The following is a 17,103-nucleotide window of genomic DNA, read 5'->3' on the forward strand; positions in this document are numbered from 1 at the left end:
TATGTATCTAATTCCTCTTCTCAACCTTAATATAATTTTCAATTTTAAGTACACATTTTCCAAATTTTCTGCAAATTCAACAGTGGTTATGTTTACAATCATGCACAAGTTCAACACACCTTTACAGTGAGAAACACACACAAAATGCTGGAGGAACTCAGCAGGTCAGGCAGGTCTATGGAGAAGAGTAAACAGTCGATGTTTTGGCCCAAGACCCTTCATCAGGACTGAGAGGGAAGGGGCAAGATGCCTGAATAAAAAGGTGGGGGGGAGGGGAAAGAAGCTAGCTAGAAGATAAATGTCAAGAAGATCAAGGGCTGGAGAAGAAAGAATCTTACAGGAGAGGAGAGTGGAGCATAGGAGAAAGGGAAGGAGGAGGGGATCTAGGGGAAGTAATAGGTGGGTGAGAATTAAAAGGTCAGAGTGGGGAATAGAGGAAGGGGAGGGGAGAGCTTTTGTTCACCAAAAGAACTCAATATTCATGCCATCAGGTTGCAGGGTATCCAGATGGAATATAAGGCATGGCACCTCCACTCTGTGGGTGGCCTCATGCTGGCTCAAGCAGAAGTCATCAATTGACACCCTAATGCACCTTTCAAATTATGTACACGTTCAGCACATCTTTGCAAATACTGAACTTTCATTCACTGTGTACTAGATTTCTCTCCAACACTTGGCCATTATTAAACCAAGTACATCTTCAATTTTATAATGCACTATTTAATCTCCTCTGTCCTCCAACCTATTACAAATGTTATTACTTGTTGTATTTGACCTTCTCCAATTTTCCCATCTGCTGCACTTGCTCAAATTCCATATTTTCCAATTCTGATGAAGTCCTGAAAATTGGCACTATTTCTTTCTTCACAGATACAATGGGACCCATTCAGATTTATAGCAAATGTCTCAATTTCAGATTTCTAACATGTGCAGTGTTCTACTTTCTTTCCAGGACCACTTCCACTTTATGATTTAAATCACCTGTATTTCATTCACAGTTAAGTGGCTATAATCACAATCATCATCATATGTACCGTGTCATATGATGAAGGTGATCACTGTCCCACAACCATAGAAACATCGAAAACCTACAGCACAATACAGGCCCTTCGGCCCACAAAGTTGTGCTGAACATGTCCCTATCTTAGAAATTACTAGGCTTACCTATAGCCCTCTATTTTACAAAGCTCCATGCACCTATCGAAAAATCTCTTAAGAGAACCTATCGTATCCGCCTCCACCACTGTTGCCAGCAGCCCATTCCACGCACTCAGCACTCTCTGAGTAAAAAACTTACCCCTGACATCTCCTCTGTACCTACTCCCCAGCACCTTAAACCTGTGTCCTCTTGTGGCAACCATTTCAGCCCTGGGAAAAAGCCCCTGACTATCCACACGATCAATGCCTCTCATCATCTTATACACCTCTATCAGGTCACCTCTCATCCTCCAAAGCTCCAAGGAGAAAAGGCCGAGTTCACTCAACCTATTCTCATAAGGCATGCTCCCCAATCCAGGCAACATCCTTGTAAATCTCCTCTGCACCCTTTCACATCTACATCCTTCCTGTAGTGAGGCGACCAGAACTGAGCACAGTACTCCAAGTGGGGTCTGATCAGGGTCCTATATAGCTGCAACATTACCTCTTGGCTCCTAAATTCAATTCCACGATTGATGAAGGCCAATACACTGTACGCCTTCTTAACCACAGAGTCATCATGTTAACCACCATGATTGTCTTCGCAAATTTTTCTATAGAAGAGGTTTCCTATTGCCTTCTTCTGGACAATGTCCTTACAAGACAGGTAACCACAGCCATTATCAATACTTTTCAGAGATTGTCTGCCTGGCATCAGTGGTCGCATAACCAGGACTTGTGATATGTACCAGCTGTTCATGTGGCCACCCACCACCTGCTCCCATGGCTTCACATGATCTTGATTGGAAGCTAAGTAGGTGCTCACCTTGCCCAATGGTGACCTGCAGGCTAGCACCTCCTCCACCTCTCTACACATCCATTGGTAGAGACATATCTCCACGCTACTACCTAAAATCACAATAGATCCTTTTTCATTAATACATCCAAATATGGTTGTTTGTCTTCCCTAATATTCTTCATTTGTCAAAATCATACCAGGAGTGGCTCGTTGAACTGGAAAGTAATCTTGAATGATTTCCTTGAATTTCTTTTCTTTTTATTTTTAGTGAGACTGTTGAATAGTTTAATGCTGTTCAATATACTCCCAAGGGAGTAAATTTCTTTCCTATTCCTTACTAATTTTAAACTAAGCAGAATGAATATGTTGGCACAACTGCCTATGAAATTCTATATACAAAGCAGCAGTAATGGGCACAACTTATTAGAATCAGTCCAACAGTAATTGCAAAATCACTCTCTGGTGTTCAAACAACACACACAAAATGCTGGAGGGACTCAGCAGGCCAGGCAGCATCAATGGAAAAAGGTACAGTCGACATTTTGGGCAGAGACCTTGCCTAATGATTTCGGCCTGAAATGTCGACTGAGTCCTGCCAAAGGGTCTCAGCCTGAAATGTCGACTGTACTTTTTTCCATAGATGCTGCCTGGCTTGCGGAGTTCCTCCAGCATTTTGTGTGTGTTGCTTGGACTTCCAGCATCTGCAGATTTTCTCTTGTTTGCTGTGGTGTTCAATGCAGCTTCCTAAAAATTCTCTAAGAATATGCAAAAGCACATTTCTTTTCCCAATTTGAATAATACATTGACCATTAATTGCTGTTATTGGGCCACTTTCCTTTTTGCATCCATTTTTCTGCCAATATATGCACTTCACAAAAATTATAAATGATATGCAAGTATAAACCTAGCAATCTAAATGAAAGGGTCTGTAGCTTTTAAATGTAAAAAAAAAGCCATGTAAAAAGTAATGAATGCCTCGGCGATATCATAATGAAAATGATCTTATCTTTAGTCTTCAGATGATGACAACCGCTTGAGCTTTGCTTTCAGTTAAAGGTGCCAGCTGAACTCCACAACTCCACAGTTGTTTTCCATAATTATTCACACCAAGCGAAAACTCAATTGCTAACCGTGAGCAGAGTTAGAAAGGGCATGCTGTCAAACACTGTGTGCCATGTCCAAATGCAGTGAATGCTAAGAGTGGACCAAAAATCTGCTACTTTTTCCTACCTTCTCTTGAATTAAACGGTCTGTTATTTAAGTTCTGATTCCCATTTTAAATTGTCATTTCTTATTATAGATGGATATTTTATTTTATGTTAGCTTGTACAATCTTGTGCATTTTGTTCTTGACATTTATTAGAAAATGTTTATGGGAATTATTTCAAATAAAGATGTTGAAGAACATAAATTATGTTAGTAGCACAAGGTTACTCAGCCTTCGTACAGTAATCATCAGATTTACACAGAGAATACAATTATCCTTTATATTTCTTATTGTAACATAGTTTTTTATGTATTGCACAGTAAAGTCATAAAGTCACTGAGTACTACAGCACAGAAACAGTTCTTTTGGCACATCTAGTCAGTGCCGAACCATTAACCTGCCTAGTTCCATTCACCTGAACCCAGACCATAGCCCTCTATACCCTCCCATCTATCTATCTATCTGAATTCTCTTAAATGCTGAAATCCAACCAGCATCCACTAGTTGGGCTGGCAGCTCATTCCAAATTCTTACAACCCTCCGAGAGAAGAAGTTTCCCCCCATGTTCCCCTTTAACATTTGACCTTTCACCCTTAGCCTATGACCTCTAGTTGCAGTTTCACCTAACCTCAGTGGAAAAAGCCTGCTTGCATTTATCCTACCTATAACCCTCATAATTTTGTATACTTCTATCAAATCTCCTCTCAATCTTCTACATTCCAGGGAATAAAGTCCTAACCTACTCAATCTTTCCTCTAACTCAGGTTCTACCCTGTAACATCCTTGTAAATTTTCTCTGCACTTTTTCAGTTTTATTTACTACCTCATCTTGAATGCCGAGCGACTGAACCTTCTTGTCTAACCTCTCGTGTGGGACCTTATCAAATGCATTACTAAACTCCATCTAGATAATATCCACAGCCTTGCCTATATCAACTTCCCTGGTAGCTCTAAGAGGATTGATTAGACACGACCTACTACGCACGAAGCCATGCTGACTATCCCCATCTGCCCCATCTCTTATGGCTCCATACGTAGATGATCACACTGATTTTCCAGAGGACCAGTTTTGTCCCTTGCTATCCCTTTGTTCCTAATGTATCTGGAGAAGTTCCTTCACATTATCTGCTGGAACAACCTCATACTTTTGATTAGCCCTTCTGATTTCCTTCTTAAGTGTGCTATTGCATGTCTTATTCTCCTTAAGAACTGCATTTGTTCTTACCTGTCTATAACTGCTGCGCACTTCCTTTTTTTTCTTAACCAGGACCTCAATATCTCTCAAAAACCAAGGTTCCCCAATCCTAGCAACACAAACAAGATATTGGAAGGACTCAGCAGGCCAGGCAGCATCTGAATTGAAATGAATGGAATTTATTACTTACATCCTTCATATACATGAGTAAAAACCTTTACGTTACATCTCTGTTTAAATGTGCAATTTATAATAAATATTATGTACAAAAGGATAGTCAATATAACATAGAAATACAATTGCATCAGCATGAATTAATCAGTCTGATGGCCTGGTGGAAGAAGCTGTCCCGGAGCTTGTTGGTCCTGGCTTTTATGCTGTGGTACTATTTCCCGGATGGTAGCAGCTAGAACAGTTTGTGGTTGGGTTGACGCAGGTCTCCAATGATCCTTCCGGCCCTTTTACACACTTGGCTTTGTAAATGTCCTGAATGATGGGAAGTTCACATCTACAGATGCGCTGGACTGTCTGCACCACTCTCTGCAGAGTCCTGTGACTGAGGGAAGTACAGTTCCCATACCAGGCAGTGATGCAGCCAGTCAGGAGGCTTTCAATTGTGCCCCTATAGAGAGTTCTTAGGATTTGAGGGCCTACACCAAGGTTCTTCAACTGTCTGAGGTGAAAGAGGTGCTGTTGTGCCTTTTTCACCACACAGCCGCTATGTACAGACCACGTGAGATTCTTGATGTTTATGCCGAGGAACTTAAGGCTGTTCAACCTCTCAACCTCAGATCCATTGATGTCAATAGGGGCTAGCCTGTCTCCATTCCTCCTGTAGTCCACAACCAGCTCTTTTGTTTTTGCGACATTGAGGGAGAGGTTGTTTTCTTGACACCACTGAATCAGGGTGATGACTTCTTCTCTGTAGGTTGCCTCATTATTATTTGAGATTAGGCCAATCAGTGTAGTGTCGTCAGCAAATTTAACTAGCAGATTGGAGCTGTGGGTGGCGACACAGAAAGTAAAGAAGGAGGCTTAGTACACATCCCTGAGGGGCACCTGTGTTGAGAATCAGAGGGGCAGAGGTGAGGGAGCCCACTCTTACCACTTGCTGGCAACCTGACAGGAAGTCCAGAATCCAGCTACACAAGGCAGGGTGAAGGCTGGGGTCTCTGAGTTTCTTGTCAAGCCGATGGAAAGGAGGAGAGTCGACGTTTCAGGCTGACACCCTTCATCAGGACTATCTCCAATCCTGTTATTGTTACCTTTTCTCCTGACAGAAGCAAACAAACTCGGTACTCTCAAAATTTCATTTTTGAATGCCTCTCACTTAGCAAGTATACCTTTGCCGGAAAATAGTCTGTCCCAATCCACATTTGCTAGTTCATTTCTGATACCATCAAAATTGGCCTTTCTTCAATTTAAATCTCAGCCTGCAGACCAGACCCATCCTTTTCCATAATTTCCTTGAAACTAATTGCATTATGATCACTAGATGTAAACTGTTTCCCTACACAAACTTGCCTCCTGCCCTGCCTCATTCTCTAATAGGAAGTCTTAGATCGCACTCTCTCTAGTTGGGACCTCTACGTATCGATAAAGAATTTCCTGAACATATTTGATAATCTCTATACCATCCAGGATGGAGTCAATATATTGGAAGTTAATATCACCGACTATCACAACCTAATGTTTCTTGGAACAGTCTGTGATCTCTCTCAACTTTGATCCTCTAAATCCCGTGGACTATTGGATGGACTATAATGTCATCCCAATAGTGAGGTCATACCTTTATTACTCATTTCCACCCATAATACCTCACTAGACGATTCCTCCAGTCTGCCCTGTTTGAATACTACCGTGACATATTCCATGACCAGTAATGGCACCATTTCCCCTTTAATCCCTCTCACTCTATCACATCGAAAATAATGGAACCCTAGAATATAGAGCTGCCAGTCCAGCCCCTCCTACAAACAAGTCTTACCGATGGCTACAATGACATAATTTCATCGACTGATCCATGCCCCACGCTCATCCACCTTTCTTACAATATTTGCATTGAAATGTATGCAGCTCAGAACATTAGTCTCAACATGCTCAACCTTTTGATATACTTAATACTTTATACTTAATACCTCATACCTTATTGTCGCCAAACAATTGGTACTAGAACGTACAATCATCACAGCGATATTTGATTCTGTGCTTCACACTCCCTGGATTACAAATATTAAATAGTAAAAATGTTAAAAGTAGTTAAAATTAGTAAATATTAAAAATTTAAATTATAAATCATAAACAGAAAATAGAAAAATGGGAAGTAAGGTAGTGCAAAAAAACTAAGAGGCAGGTCCGGATATTTGGAGGGTACGGCCCAGATCAGGGTCAGGATCCATTCAGCAGTCTTATCGCAGTTGGAAAGAAGCTGTCCCCAAATCTGGCCGTACGAGTCTTCAAGCTCCTGAACCTTCTCCTGGAGGGAAGAGGGATGAAAACTGTGTTGGCTGAGTGGGTCGTGTCCTTGATTATCCTGACAGCACTCCTCCAACAGCGTGCGGTGTAAAGTGAGTCCACGGACGGAAGATTGGTTTCTGTAATGTGCTTCGCCGTCTTCACGATCTTCTGCAGCTTCTTTCGGTCTTGGACAGGACAACTTTCATACCAGGTTGTGATGCACCCTAGAAGAATGTTTCCTGTGGTGCATCTATAACAATTAGTGAGGGTTTTAGGGGACAGGCCAAATTTCTTTAGTTTTCTCAGGAAGTAAAGGTACTGGTGGGCCTTCTTGGCAGTGAACTCTGCTTGATTGGACCAAGTCAGGTCATTTGTGATAGTGACCCCGAGGAACTTACAGCTTTTGACCTGTTCCACTTGCGCAGCACCGATGTAAAATGTGCGGTCCACTACTTCTTCAGAAGTCAACAACCAATTCCTTCGTCTTCCTGACATTGAGGGATAGGTTATTGTCTTCGCACCGTGGCCACCAGGTTCTTAATTTCCTCTCTGTATTCAAAATCATCATTACCCGAGATATGGCCTACAATTGTGTCATCAGCAAACTTATATATTGAGTTTGATGGAAACTTGGCTACACAATCATGGGTGTATAGTGAGTACAGCAGGGGGCTGAATACACAGCCTTGTGGGGCACCGGTGCTCAGAGTGATTGTAGAGGAGAGCTTGTCCCCTATTTTTACAGCCTGGGTCCTGCCTGTGAGGAAGTTGAAGATCCAGCTGCGGATCTGGGTGCTAAGGCCCAAGTTCCGGAGCTTAGGAATCAGTTTATTTGGAATGATGGTATTAAAGGCAGAGTTGTAGTCAATGAAAAGGAGCCTTACATATGCGTCTTTATTCTCCAGGTGTTCTAAGGAGGAATGTAGGTCCAGAGAGATGGCATTTGCCGTTGACCTGTTGTTCCGGTAGGCGAATTGCAAAGCATCGAGGTTGACCGGTAGGCTGTGGTTGAGGTGTGCCACAACCAATCTCTTGAAGCACTTCATAGCAATTGATGTCAGAGCCACAGGTCAATAGTCATTCAGGCATGCCACCTTGCTCTTCTTCGGCACTGGGATTATCGTTGATTCCTGACGTAATATGCAGGCTTAATAACAACTTTTTCACAAGCACTCCACTACCTGTTCTGGGACTCTGGTTCCCATCCCCCTGCAACTCTAGTTTAACATCCCCTCACAGAACTCGCAAACCTTCCCACGAGGAAATTAGTCCCTCTCCAGTTTAGCTGCAAATCATTTCTTCTATACAGGTCCCATCTTCCCTATAAGAGAGCCCAATGATCCAAAAATCTGAAGCCTTCCCTCCTGAACCAACTCCTTAGCCATGTGTTAAACTGAATGATCTTCTTATTTCTGACCTCACTCATATGTGGCCTGGGTGGCAATCCTGAGAATACAACCCAGAGGTCCTACTTTTTAACTTAACACCTACACCCCTGATCTCACTTTGAAGGACTTTGACACCACTCCTACCCAGGTACGACGTGGACCATGACCTCTGGCTGCTCACCTTCCCACTTAAGAATGCTGAGGACTTGATGCTTCAGTATTCACTACAGAAAAGGACCTTGGCGATTGTAGGGTTGAAAAGCTTGAGCATATAGACATTAAGAAAGAGGATGTGCTGGAGCTTTTCGAAAGCATCAAGTTGGATAAGTCTCCAGGACCGTACGAGATGTACCCCAGGCCACTGTGGGAGGTGAGGGAGGAAATTGCTGGCAATGATCTTTGCATCATCAATGGGGAGGGGAGAAGTTCGGGAGGATTGGAGGGTTGTGGATGGTGTTCCCTTATTCAAGAAAGGGAGTAGAGATAGCCTCGGAAATTACAGATCACTGAGTCTTACTTCAGTAGTTGGTAAGTTGATGGAAAAGATCCTGAGAGCAGGATTTATGAATGTTTGGAGAGGCATAATATGATTAGGAATAGTCAGCATGGCTTTGTCATAGGCAGGTCGTGCCTTACGAGCCTGATTGAATTTTTTGCCGATGCGACTAAACATGTTGACATCCCGATTTCCCTCAGGGTCAATAAAGTATGACTATGACCATGAAGGTAGAGCAGTCGATGTAGTGTATATGGATTTCAGCAAGGCATTTGATACGGTACCCCATGCAAGGCTTATTGAGTAAGGAGGCATGGGATTCAAGGAGATCTTGCTTTGAGGATTCAGAATTGGCTTGCCCAGAAGGTAAAGAGTGGTTGTAGATGGGTCATATTCTGCATGGAGGTAGGTGACCAGTGGTGTGCCTCAGGGATCTGGTCTGGGACCCCTTCTCTTCGTGATTTTTATAAATGACCTGGATGAGGAAATGGAGGGATGGGTTAGTAAATTTGCTGATGACACAAAGGTTGGGGGTGTTGTGGACAGTGTGGAGGGCTGTCAGAGGTTACAGTGGGACATCGATAGGATGTAAAACTGGGCTGAGAAGTGGCAGATGGAGTTCAACCCAGATAAGTGTGAGGTGGTTCATTTTGGTAAGTCAAATATGATGGCAGAATATAGTATTAATGGTAAGACTCTTGGCAGTGTGGAGGATCACCAGGATCTTGGAATCCAAGTCCATAGGACACACAAAGCTGCTGTGCAGATTGATTGTGTGATTAAGAAGGCATACGGTGCATTGGTTTTCACCAACAGTGGGATTGAGCTTAAGACCAGAGAGGTAATGTTGCAGCTATATAGGACCCTGGTCAGACTCCACTTGGAGTACTGTGCTCAGTTCTGGTCGTCTCACCATAGGAAAGATGTGGAAACTATAGAAAGGGTGCAGAGAAGATTTACAAGGATGTTACCTGGATTGGGGAGCATGCCTTACGAGAATAGGTGAGTGAACTTGGCCTTTTCTCCTTGGAGCGGCGGAGGATGAGAAGTGACCTGATAGAGGTGTATAACGAGATGAGAGGCATTGTGTGGACAGTCAGAGGCTTTTTCCCAGAGCTGAAATGGCTAACACGAGAGGGCACATTTTTAAAGTGCTTGTAAGTAGGTACAGAGGAGATGTCAGGGTTAGGTTTTTTACGCAGAGAGTGGTGAGTGCATGGAATGAACTGCCAGCGACGGTGGTGGAGGCGGATACGATAGGGTCTTTTAAGAGACTCCAGGATAGGTACATGGAGCTTAGAAAAATAGAGGGCTATGGGTAACCCTAAGTAATTTCTAAAGTAAGTACATGTTTGGCACAGCATTGTGGGCCGAAGGGCCTGTATTGTGCTGTAGGTTTTCTACATTTCTATCCCAGATGTCCCTGACCCTGGCACCGGGAGGCAACATTCCAGTTAGGAATCTCATTCTCATCCACAGAACTTACTTTCTGAACCCTTAACCAACGAATCCCTTCAGCTATAGTTCAGCTCTTCTCTCCACCTTCCCTTCTGAACCAAAGAGCCAGATTCAGTGCAACACCTCACTGCGGTGGCTTTCCTCTGCTAGGTCATTGCCTCCTCCCCCAACAGTATCCAAAGTGTTGTTGAGGGGAATAGTCACAGGGGTACACAGACTACAGAAGAGTACAGAACAGGAACAAGCCATTCGACCCACAATGTTGTGCCCAGCCAGCTAAAAGCAAATCATAAACACACAAACAGTAATCCCTCCTGCCCACGCCATGTCCATATTCCTTACATCTATGTGCCTATCCAAAAAAAGCCTCTCATGTGCTTGCCTTTACCACCATTAACACTACATAACGTTAATGAACAGAGGAACTGTGGATTCAGGAACATCATTCTCTGAAAGAAGCAACACAGTTTGATATGGGATATGGAACACAACTCTCAATAGAGTAATGGAGAGAGTACAACAAAGTTGCCAATGAAGGGCAGGACATGGGGTTGTTCAAATAGGAAAGTAAAGGGCAAGGCCCAGGGTAGCAGTCCCCAGCGGATGAATAGAGAGAACATGGTACAATTCTGAATGGCCAATGGAGAGCAGAAAAGTGGACAGTTCCCAATAGACGAATGGAGGACAAGAGTACAGGTTAGCTCCCATTGAAGGAATGGAGAGGGCATGAGCAGCGTAGTTTTAGTAGAGGAATGGAGGGTAAAGTACATGGGAGTGGCCTATGAATGAGTGGAGGGCAAAGCACAGAAAGGTTCCTAGTGAAGGACAAGGTACAGGGTAATTCCCAATGGCCGTGTGAGGGTCAGAAGTTGTTCATTCCCTGGTGACACCACTCTGTATTACCAATACAAGACATTCTGCAAATGCTGGAATCTTAAGCAACACACATAAAATGCTGGAAGGAACAGAAAGTCGATTCGGGGAATAAACAATCGACTTTACGGGGCCTGTATTCTCCTCCACAGATGCTGTTTGATGCTGAATTCCTCCAGCATTGTACGTATGTTACTATAGATTGCGTTACTTTCACTTTTCGTAATCCGCGTGAACTTGCAATCTATGTACACGATAAATCATTAATACTGGCCACCTTCATCCCAGATACTGCTGATGGATTTGATGTTACCTCACCACCGCGGTACCGCGGTCAGGACTCCCTCCCGAAAATTAAAATGGCGCCTGCAGCCGCTGAGCTGCAGCCGGAACGCGGTAGCTGAGTGAGGAGTTCCGCCGGAAAGGTTACAGAGTAGCAAACGTGCGGTTCCACCGGACAGAGTATGGAGCGGCACCCAGGTACTGTGCAAAATCAACTTTGTGGATACATGTCAGGATCAAAACCAGGTTTAATGTCATGTGTTCGTTTCGCTGCTGTTTTACTCTGTAAATCTCAGCAGCCATTTAACTTAATGTCGCAGTTTACCGTTCAATGTCCTATGGCCGTATGTAGATTTTTTGCGGGATGAAGTCGGTGGGTAGTGACCTTTTGGAAACTGGAGGTCAGTCTCTCCTTCCCCCCCCCCCCCACTTCTGGGGAGGAGATTGTGTGGAAGGCGGAGTACATCGGGGGGGGGGTCAAGGCGAGGTATGCGTGGGGTTGAGGCTACTAATTATGGGGTCTTGTGGGGGTAAGACTTAAAATAACGTCAGTAATTTTGAGTGTGAAACCTTTCTGGGATTTTTGTAAAAGGAAACTCCTCGTTCACGATTTTTGCCCTTGTGCTTATCTATATTAATTATTCCATCAATGGCATTTAACTGACTAGATCCCAAAACCTGAAATTCCCTCCCAAAGCCTGAAATTCCCTCCCAAACTCTTCATCTTTTTTTCTTTGAAATATTCTTTCAAACTTTTGACAACGTCTTTGGTTATCTTTAACCTCAGTGATTCAGAATCAAATTTTGGTTGTAAATGTTGATGATGAGATGTGTTGGTCCTGTAAAGTGATTGTATGAATGCAAGCAATTTTTTTAAAAATGAAGCAGCTATTTTTGCTGTTGAAAGTAGCAAGTGCACGGAATGTATTCTGATGGAAAACTTCAATTTTCATCAACAACTATGCTTTGGCAGCACATCACAGAAGCTGTCTAAATCCGGAAAGACACAGCCGCTACATGGAGTTTGCAGCAAATGTTGAGCAAACCACACAAAGAATAAATCCTCTTAATCTCATCTGTCTACAATAAAGGTTCCCAACCAAGGGTCCATGGACCCCTTGGTTAATGGTAAGGCTGCATACCATAAGACAAAGGAGCAGAAGTAGGCCATTTGGCCCATCGAGTCTGCTCCACCATTTTATCATGAGCTGATCCATTTTATCCTATTTAGTCCCACTGCCCCGCCTTCTCACCATAACCTTTGATGCCCTGGCTACTCAGATACCTATCAATCTCTGCCTTAAATACACCCAATGACTTGGCCTCCACTGCTGCCCGTGGCAACAAATTCCATAGATTCACCACCCTCTAACTAAAAAAATTTCTTCACATCTCTGTTCTGAAAGGGCGCCCTTCAATCCTTAAGTCATACCCTCACGTACTAGACTCCCCCATCATGGGAAACAACTTTGCCACATCCACTCTGTCCATGCCTTTTAACATTCGAAATGTTTCTATGAGGTCTCCCCTCATTCTTCTAAACTCCAAGGAATACAGTCCAAGAGCGGATAAACGTTCCTCATATGTTAACGCTCTCATTCCCAGAATCATTCTAGTGAATCTTCTCTGTACCCTCTCCAACGTCAGCACATCCTTTCTTAAATAAGGAGACCAAAACTGCCCACAGTACTCCAAGTGCGGTCTCACCAGCGCCTTATAGAGCCTCAACATCACATCCCTGCTCCTATACTCTATTCTTCTAGAAATGAATGTCAACATTGCATTCGCCGCCTTCACTACTGACTCAACCTGGAGGTTAACTTTAAGGGAATCCTGTATGAGGACTCCCAAGTCCCGTTGCATCACAGAACTTTGAATTCTTTCCCCATTTAAATAATAGTCTGCCCGTTTATTTTTTCTGCCAAAGTGCATAACCATACACTTTCCAACATTGTACTTCATTTGCCACCTCTCTGCCCATTCTTCCAATGTATCCAAGTCCCTCTGCAGACGCTCCGTTTCCTCAGCACTACCGGCCCTTCCACCTATCTTCGTATCGTCAGCAAACTTAGCCACAAAGCCCTCTATTCCATAATCCAAATCGTTGATGTACAATGTAAAAAGAAGCAGCCCCAACACTGATCCCTGTGGAACACCATTGGTAACCGGCAGCCAACCAGAATAGGATCCCTTTATTCCCACTCTCTGTTTCCTGCCAATCAGCCAACGCTCTATCCATGTATGTAACTTTCCTGTAATTCCATGGGCTCTTATCTTGTTAAGTAGCCTCATGTGTGGCACCTTGTCAAAGGCCTTCTGAAAATCCAAATATACAACATCCACTGCATCTCCCTTGTCTAGCCTACTGGTAATTTCCTCAAAAAATTGTAATAGGTTTGTCAGGCAGGATTTTCCTTTAAGGAATCCATGCTGAGTTCTGCCTATCTTGTCATATGCCTCCAGGTACTCTGTAACCTCATCCTTGACAATCGACTCCAACAGCTTCCCAACCACCGACATCAAGCTAACAGGTCTATAATTTCCTTTTTGCTTCCTTGCCCCCTTCTTAAATAGCGTAGTGACATTTGCAATCTTCCAGTCTTCTGGAACTATGCCAGAACCTATCGACTTTTGAAAGATCATTGCTAATGCCTCCGCAATCTCCACAGCTACTTCCTTCAGAACACGAGGGTGCATTCCATCTGGTCCAGGAGATTTATCTACCTTTAGCCTATTCAGCTGAGTACTTTCTCTGTCGTAATTGTGACTGCGCACACTTCTCTTCCCTGCCACCTTGAGTGTCCAGTACCCTGCTGTCTTCCTCAGTGAAGACTGATGCAAAATACTTGTTCAGTTCCTCTGCCATCTCCTATCTCCCATTACAATTTCTCCAGTATCATTTTCTATTGGTCCTATATCTACTCTCACCTGTCTTTTGCTCTTTATATATTTGAAAAAGTTTTTAGTATCCTCTTTGATATTATTTGCTAGTTTCCTTTCATAGTTAATCTTTTCTCTCTTAATGACCGTCTTGGTTTCCTTTTGTTAAAAACAGGTTGGAAACCCTGGTCTATATATTATTGAGAAGCTGCCAGTTCTACTAATATAGACAGTTGCCCAAATATGTCTTACTTGCAAATACCATCTGATTAATTGTCATCAATCTATACTCGCTCATTATCCTGAAGTGTTGTTAGTGGTTACATGGGCGTAAATACCTTGCTTTCTGATGCCTGGTTGGAGCTTTGCCAGGACTGGCCAGTTCCAGATTTGTATAGATTATCAATCATCGCAGCCCAGGAATTCCTCAAGGCGGTGACTGACTTCAGAATCAGGTTTAATATCACCAGCCTAAGTCATAAAATTTGTTGGTTTGGAGCAGCAGTACATTGCAATATAGAAACATAGAAAACCTACAGCACAATATGGGCCCTTCGGCCCACAAAGTTGCGCCAAACATGTCCCTACCTTAGAAATTACTAGGCTTACCCATAGCCCTCTATTTTCCTAAGCTCCATGTACCTATCCAAAAGTCTCTTAAAAGACCCTATCGTATCCGCCTCCACCACCGTTGCTGGCAGCCCATTCTACGCACTCACCACTCTCTGCGTAAAAAAAAAAAAAACTTACCCCAACATCTCCTCTGTACCTACTCCCTGGCACCTTAAACCTGTGTCCTCCTGTGGAATCCATTTTAGCCCTGGGAGAAAGCCTCTGACTATCCACACGATCAATGACTCTCATCATCTTATACGCCTCTATCAGGTCACCTCTCATCCTCCGTCGCTCCAAGGAGAAAAAGCCGAGTTCACTGAACCTGTTTTCATAAGGCATGCTCCCCAATCCAGGCAACATCCTTGTAAATCTTCTCTGCACCCTTTCTATGGCTCCCACATCCTTCCTGTAGTAAGGCGACCAGAACTGAGCACAGTACTCCAAGTGGGGTCTGACCAGGGTCCTATGTAACTGCAACATTACTTCTCAGCTCCTAAATTCAATTCCACGATTGATGAAGGCCAAAATACGGTATGCCTTCTTAACCACAGAGACACCTGCGCAGCAGCTTTGAGCGTCCTATGGACTCGGATCCCAAGATCCCTCTGATCCTTCATACTGCCAAGAGTCTTACCATTAATACTATATTCTGCCATCATATTTGACCTACCAAAATGAACCACTTCACACTTATCTGGGTTGAACTCCATCTGCCACTTCTCGGCCCAGTTTTGCATCCTATCAATGTCCCGCTGTAACCTCTGACAGCCCTCCACACTATCCACACCTCCAACCATTGTGTCATCAGCAAACTTATTAACCCATCCCTCCACTTCGTCATCCAGGTCATTTATAAAAATCACGAAGAGTAAGGGTTCCAGAACAGAACCCTGAGACACACCACTGGTCACCGACCTCCATGCAGGATATAACCTGTCTACAACCACTCATTACCTACTGTGGGCAAGCCAATTCTGGATAAACAAAGCAATATCCCTTTGGATCCCATACCTCCTTATTTTCTCAATAAGCCTTGCATGGGGTACCTTATCAAATGTCTTTCTGAAATCCATATACACTACGTCTACTGTTCTTCCTTCATCAATGTGTCCAAAGAGGATGTTGTAACTCTGGAAATGTACTCCAATGACAGAGTGACTGAGTAACTGTACGCCAATGAGGTGACCATGAAACTGCTTTCTTTGGGAAGTCTCTCTCCATGCAAGTGCAAACTAGTAATCCATTTCTATTTAAGGAACCTTAAGTCTCTCTGAGCTAGCTCCTGTGGGACAGAATCTCAGTGTAAGTCAGTGAACACAGGCTTCACACTTCCAATTGTCAGCTTTACTAGAAATCCTGCAAAGATTCAAAGATCATCGCCAGAGGCTCAGCAATCTCCTCCCTCGCCTCCCACAGTAGCCTGGGGTACATCTCATCCGTTCCCGGCGACTTATCCAACTTGATGCTTTCCAACAGCTCCAGCATATCCTCTTTCTTAATACCTACATGCTCAAGCTTTTCAGTGTTCTGCAAGTCAGCACTACAATCACTAAGATCCTTTTCCATAATGAATACTGAAGTAAAGTATTTATTAAGTACCTCTGCTATTTCCTCCGGTTCTATACACACTTTCCCACTGTCACACTTGATAGGTCCTATTCTTTCATATCTTATCCTCTTGCTCTTCACGTACTTGCAGAATGCCTTGGGGTTTTCCTTAATCCTGCTCGCCAAGGCCTTCTCATGTCCCCTTCTGGCTCTCCTAATTTCTTTTTTAAGCTCCTTCTTGTTAGCCTTATAATCTTCTAGATCTCTAACATTACCTAGCTCTCTGAACCTTTTGTAAGCTTTTCTTCTTGACTAGATTTATTACAGCCTTTGTACACCACGGTTCCTGTACCCTACCATAACTTCCCTGTCTCAATGAAACGTACCTATGCAGAATTCCACACAAATATCCCCTGAACATTTGCCACATTTCTTCCGTACTTTTCCCTGAGAACATCTGTTCCCGTTTTAAGCTTCCAATTTCCTGCCTGATAGCCTCATAAATCCCCTTACTCCAATTAAAAGTTTTTCTAACTTGTCTGTTCCTATCTCTCTCCAATGCTATTGTAAAGGAGATAGAATGACTATCTCCAAAATGCTCTCCCACTGAGAGATCTGACACCTGACCAGGTTCATTTCCCAATACCAAATCAAGTACAGTCTCTCCTCTTGTAGGCTTATCTACATATTGTGTCAAGAAACCTTCCTGAATACACCTAACAAACTCCACCCCATCTAAACCCCTTCTCTAGGGAGATGCCAAATGAT

General features: G+C 43.4%; 1 protein-coding gene and 1 long non-coding RNA gene across 10 annotated transcripts in view; one reads left to right on the top strand and one right to left on the bottom strand.

Moving 5' to 3' along the window:
- fam204a (family with sequence similarity 204 member A) overlaps nt 1-11,420 on the bottom strand; it is an 81,286-nt gene extending 69,866 nt beyond the window's left edge. Inside the window, exons 1-3 of one of the 8 annotated variants that reach the window (XM_072239627.1) lie at nt 11,324-11,410; nt 4,369-4,496; nt 1,964-2,046 (exon numbers count right to left, since the gene is read on the bottom strand). The gene's annotated coding sequence lies outside the window, so the exon portion shown is untranslated. Of the gene's footprint in view, nt 1-1,963; nt 2,047-4,368; nt 4,497-6,483; nt 6,558-11,287 lie in introns of all 8 variants that reach the window. The other 7 variants (XM_072239626.1, XM_072239625.1, XM_072239631.1 and 4 more) reach the window with 7 other exon arrangements.
- A 37-nt stretch (nt 11,421-11,457) lies between these two features.
- The window catches only part of LOC140185846 (uncharacterized), a 166,635-nt gene continuing 160,989 nt past the window's right edge, over nt 11,458-17,103 (top strand). For both annotated transcript variants that reach the window (XR_011882741.1, XR_011882740.1), the window contains exon 1: nt 11,458-11,490. This is a non-coding gene — a long non-coding RNA (uncharacterized lncRNA). The remainder of the gene's footprint in view (nt 11,491-17,103) is intronic.

This window comes from Mobula birostris, chromosome 21 (genome assembly GCF_030028105.1).
Source record: "Mobula birostris isolate sMobBir1 chromosome 21, sMobBir1.hap1, whole genome shotgun sequence".
In the NCBI taxonomy this organism is placed as follows: domain Eukaryota; kingdom Metazoa; phylum Chordata; class Chondrichthyes; order Myliobatiformes; family Myliobatidae; genus Mobula; species Mobula birostris.